We start from the raw sequence: 5,486 nt of genomic DNA on the forward strand, positions 1-5,486 counted from the left end.
TGAACCATGGGTTTAAAGAAAACAGAAGTGTATTTAATACTAATCACTGATTAAAATACCAAAAAAAGCATGCAAAATCTCCCTTAAACATATAAATACTTAAATACAGATAACATCATCAATAGCCAAAGTATATTTGATAGCTGTATGGGAAAAGGGAAGTGTGGCACATGCCTGTAATCCCCACACTTGGAGTTCTTTAAAACAATCACACTCATAAGTACAGCATTGGTAATTTGTTTGCAACGTGCAACATAGCAGTATGGTGTATTCATCCTGAATGTGGCTTCTTGTGTTTTAAAACTCCCTTGGTTTCCATTTCTGTACCTGGTTTAAAATTCAGTTGTGTGGGGGCCGGGGATTTAGCTCAGTGGTTCTGCCGTCTGCCTTGCAAGCGCAGGGACCCGAGTTTGATTCCTGGTACCAAAAAAAAAAAAAAAAAAAAAAAAATCAGCTGTGTGGCCTAACACAGGAAGCCTTGTGGTGCAGCCCAGGCCCTGAACACCTCTGTTAATTAATTCCAATGTCAGTGAGTATGGAACCTGGAAATATCTGGTCAATGAGGTACAGATTATCCAGATAAAATCTATGATCTGGTGTGAGCAGCCAGGAATTCCAACACATTGCTGTTGTGTAATGAATTTTGCATGATTTGCATGTCCTTCAATAACTGAAGATTTTTCCTGACTTTTTCTCCAGGCCTCAGTTTGGCAAAATCCTTCATCTATCCTCTTTTTTGCTTTGTTTTGTTTTGTTTTTTGAGACAGGGTCTTACTATGCAGGTGAGTCTGACCTGAACTCACTATGTATCCCAGGCTGGTCTCAAACTCACCGTGATCCTCCTGCCTCAGCCTCCCTAGTGCTGGGATTACAGGCTTGCGCCACCACTCCGGCTGGCAAAATCTTTCTTACTTGTGGCCCCTGCGAGTCCAGAAGGATGGCTGCTGCTGTTTCCTTCTCCATCAAGAGTCTTCTTGTTAGCTCTAACTTCCTTCCTCTGCTTCTCTAGCTTCTGTTTCTTAGGCTGTGCTTGGAATTTTTGAACTTTAGCTCTTTGGTTGGCTTCTGTTTTCATCCATCCCACTAAAGCCCCATGTCCCACTGCACCGTCTTTCCCTGCAGTGGTTGGTGAGTCCCGTGTAACTTTTGCAAGCTGCTGCTGACCAAAGCTCATCGGACCGACATCATCCTGCAAAGTCTGTGAGACTTCTGGGGATTCTTCAGTGATACTGCTAGAAGAGGGAAGAGGTGCTGCTGACTTCTTACTTCTCCTACCTCGTGAAGGTACTTGTTGCTCACCATCCCATCACTGCACAAAATGTTACTGTGTCATTTCAGTAGGCGCAAGACAGCGCTGAGTGTTAGCTACCCCCGCTTGGCCAGGACTGGTGGACTTCCGGCCACAAACGCACAATCTGTTATGGGGTTGTACACCAAGACAGTTCCTAGGGTTGGGGATGTAGCTCTGGGGCACCACGCCTGCCTTTCAAGTGCAGGATCCTGAGTTTGATCCCTAGTACAGAAGGAAAAAAAAAAAGACAGTTCCTAAGGACTTCTTTTTAAAAATTTTTTCTTGCAGTGGGAGCATATGAAATTGCTTCGTCTTCTAGGTTCTCTGTGTTTCTAGATCAGCCTGCAACTCCACTGCCTTAGCCTGCGTGCGTTTCCTGTTCTTCTTCATGGAGTTCTGCTTCCAAGTCTTACAATTTTTTTTCCCTGCAAGGGCCTGCCTCGAGCTAAATTTGTTATATTCTGGTTCCAGAAGATACAGTTTTGCGAGTTGGCTCCAATTGTGTGTTTGATGGTTCGGTCGTTCTCCTTTGAGGGTCGGCTGATTCTCTGAGGCAGATGTCCAGTCCATATCTGCCTGCTTCGTCGTTTTCCACGTCTTCCAGTTCTTTTTCTAAAAGATTACATTATTTTCTGCAGCTAGCAGCTGTCAGTTTTGGGTTGTGCTTTGATTCTTCGCTCTTTGAATTCTCCCTTTCTCTTATCTGTTCATCTAGTGTTTTTTTTTTATATCCAACTGTTTCTCAAGATGAAGTTTTCACACTTTCTTCTGCCTAAATCCTCTCAAGTTCCAGGTGTTGAATTTTGTCTTGGAGATTCTTGAGAATATGGTTCTGCTATTGCTTTCCGGGCTGCCAAGTGTAGGCTTACTCAGGGAGCATTGTGGTTCACTATTAGGGAAAGGTCTATCAGGTGAATATGACACATACGGAGATGAAGAATGATGAATTTTCCACTAGACTTTTTTTTTCTTGGTGTTTTTGAGACAGGGTCTCACCGTGTAGTTCAGACTGCCCTAGAACTCACTATGGTCTCGAACTCACAGCGATCCTCCTGCCTCAGCCTCCTGAGTGCTGGGATTACAGGCACGCGCCACCACGCCTGATTTATCCATTAGACTTTGATGGTTCAGCTAAGATAGTTGAGAACTGAGAATCAGAAGCCATAGGCACCGATGGCTTTTTCTGGTCGCACAGCTGAGGCCTCCACTGACTGGGTTCACTCTAGGTTCTTGAGCTCTTCTTCAGGACTGTAGATCCTTCCACCAGGGGCAACCTAAGAGCAGCCCCAGACAGAAGGGGCAGGGCGCTGCTGCCAGGGTTACGACACCCCCGCCACACAACCCCTGCAGGAATGCCCATGCTCAAAATTTTTAAAAAAATGTGGGGGGGCCAGGGATTTGGCTCAGTGGTTCTGCTCCCTGCCTCGCAAGTGCAAGGCCCTGAGTTAAATCCCCAGTACAAAAAAAAAATTATTTTATTTATTTATTTATTTTTGAGACAGGGTCTTGCTTTGTAGTTCAGGCTGGCCTCAAACTCGAGGCGACCCTTCTGTCTCAGCCTCCCAAGTGCTGGGATTACAGGTGTGCACCACCACGCCTGACTCTAAATTTAAAAATTAAAAGGGCTGGGCATGTATCTTAGTGCAAAGGCCCTGGGTTCAATCCCTGGTACCACCAAAAAACAAAGAAAGCAAGAATTACTGGGTTGGGGATTTAGGTCAGTGGTTCCGCCTTGCCTTGCAAGCACAAGGTTTCAAGTTTGATCCCCAGTACCAAAAAGAAAGAAAGAAAGAAAGAAAGAAAGAAAGAAAGAAAGAAAGAAAGAAAGAAAGAAAGAAAGAAAGAAAGAAAGAAAGAAAGAAAGAAAGAATTCCCACTAGTATAACGTGGTAACATGAATGAATTTTTAAAACAATGGGTGGGGCTGCGGCTCAGTGGTGAGGAATCCCGCACAAGAGGGAAAGAAATCCACTACGAAGCTGAGTGAAAGAAGCCCGGCATAACTACAGACGGGGTCAAACAGAGACAGCAAACAGACCAGTGCCCCCGGGACCCAGAGCGGGATGGGCGAACCTGGGAGGGCATCCGGAGCTCTGCAGGGGCCGCTATCCCCACAGCGGGGCGACACGGGTGAACGCACAGATCCATGTGACCTGCCGTGTCCGGGATGGAACCCAGAGCCCTGCGCGTGCCATCCCTCTGCCCCGGGCCACACCCTCACCCTCTCCACGCCTTCTTGAATACTCTTGTTCCGGCTCTTTCCCCAGTGGGTGGCACGATTTGCCCGGAAGTGGAACGGGAATGTCAGGCATCCGTGTCCAGCGGCTCGGTGGCCCACGCTGACCCACGGTGACCCCACAGCCTCTTCCTGCACCCGCGGACTTCACAGTTCCGCCTGCTCTGCTTCCTGCCCATCCTGCCTTCTTTGCTAGGAAACCTCTCGGTGTATCCAAGACTGGGTTTGGATGTCCCTTCCTCACTTTCTTTGGTCACGTGCTCTCTCTTTCTCTTTTTTTGGAGTGCTGGGGATCAGATCCAGAGCCTCCACCCTGCTAAGGCACATGCTCTACCCCAAGCTACAGCCCCAGCCTGGACTCCTAGGACAGCTGCCGGGTCCCCTCGCATGGTTACCTGTTTGCCACCTGTCCTCCCACGAGCCTGAGAAGTCCTAAGGTTCCCCTTTAGTCTCTGCATCCACAGAGTAGCTAGCACCTAGCTTATTCCTTAAACCACAGCAAGGACATTGCTGGGACAGCTGCCAGGCAGCATGGCAGGGCCCTGGCCCACAGCACCAATTACGTCCTCATAGTCACCCTAAGAGATTGATGTTTTCTCAGTTTCTACATGAGGAAAATGTAGCTCAGAGAGCTTAGGCAGCCAGGTGGGGTAGTACATGGCCATAGTTCCAGTGCTCTGGGAGGCTGAGGCAGGAGGCTGGCAAGTCTGAGCCCACCCTGGACGACTTAGTGGCTTAGTGAGATCCTGTCTCAAAATATAAAATAAAAAAGGGCTGGGGCTGTAGTTCAGTGCAGAGGCTGCCGGTTCAATCCCCAGTACTGAAAAAAGGAAAAGAAAAAAAAGTGAGAAAGAGCATTTGGGCAATAGTGTTCTAGATGTCAAAGGCAGGCTATGTTGGACTGGAACTTTAAACTTCAAGCCTGAATTCTTGCTGGGTGTGGTGGCGGACACCTGTAATCCCAGCACATTCAGGAGGCTGAAGCAGGAGGATCGATTCAGGTTCAAGGCCAACCTGAGCTATATGGTGAATTCAAATTCAGCCCGAACAACACACAGCGACTTTGTCTCAAAAAACAAAACAAAAAATCCCCCACAAAAACAAAAGCCTGAACTCTACACTCACTTGTTCAATCAACAAACCCAAGCACCTACCCTGTACCAGCCACTACTGGGTGGGACAATGAGTGAGGCTCTGTCCCTGCCCTCACAAAACTCATACAGGAGGGAAGCACACCCATGGGGGCTTTTGGCTGAACCCAGTGGATTTACCGCTGAACCCTGCCTGAACTTTGGGGACGATCTAACGCCAATACTCGTCAAGTTCTTGAATGAAACTGAAAGGGAAAGAGAACTCCCAAAGCCATTCTGGAATTCAGCATTACCCTGATTCCACAAACCAGACAAGGGCTCAACTTGCAAACTACAGGCCAGTCTCTTCATGAACATAACCACAAAAATCCTCAACAAGATACTGGCAAACAGAATGCAACACACCGTCAAAAGTTCATACGCCAAGACCACTTCGGTGTCATTCCAGGAATGCAGGGGTGGTTCCACATACTCAAATCAGTAAATGTAACCCACTGTGTAGCCGTAGGCAAGGACAAAAATCACATGAACATCTCAATAGATGCAGAAAAACTCGCTGACAAAATCCAACATCCATTCACGATTTTAAAAACCCTGAAGAAAATAAGCACGGGAGGTCCTTATCCCAATCTGATAAAGCCATTTATGACAAACCTATTACCAACATCATATTAAATGGAGAAAAACTAAAAGCTTTCCCTCTAAAATCAGGGACAAGACAAAGATGCTCATTATTACCGCTCTTATTCAACATAGTACTCTTGTCAACATAGTACTCAAAACAGCCAGAGCAATCAGGCCAGAGAAAGAGAGAAGGGGTTGGTATAGGAAAGGAAGAAGTCAAAGTATTTGCAAGAGCCGGGCGTGG

General features: G+C 47.0%; 1 pseudogene; it reads right to left on the reverse strand.

Annotated features, from left to right (window-relative positions):
- Positions 1 to 3,439, reverse strand: part of LOC104858748 — a 6,134-nt pseudogene extending 2,695 nt beyond the window's left edge.
- Positions 3,440 to 5,486: the final 2,047 nt, after the last annotated feature.

The sequence above is a fragment of the Fukomys damarensis genome, unplaced genomic scaffold (genome assembly GCF_012274545.1).
Source record: "Fukomys damarensis isolate Sample0158 unplaced genomic scaffold, DMR_v1.0_HiC HiC_scaffold_17, whole genome shotgun sequence".
Lineage (NCBI taxonomy): Eukaryota > Metazoa > Chordata > Mammalia > Rodentia > Bathyergidae > Fukomys > Fukomys damarensis.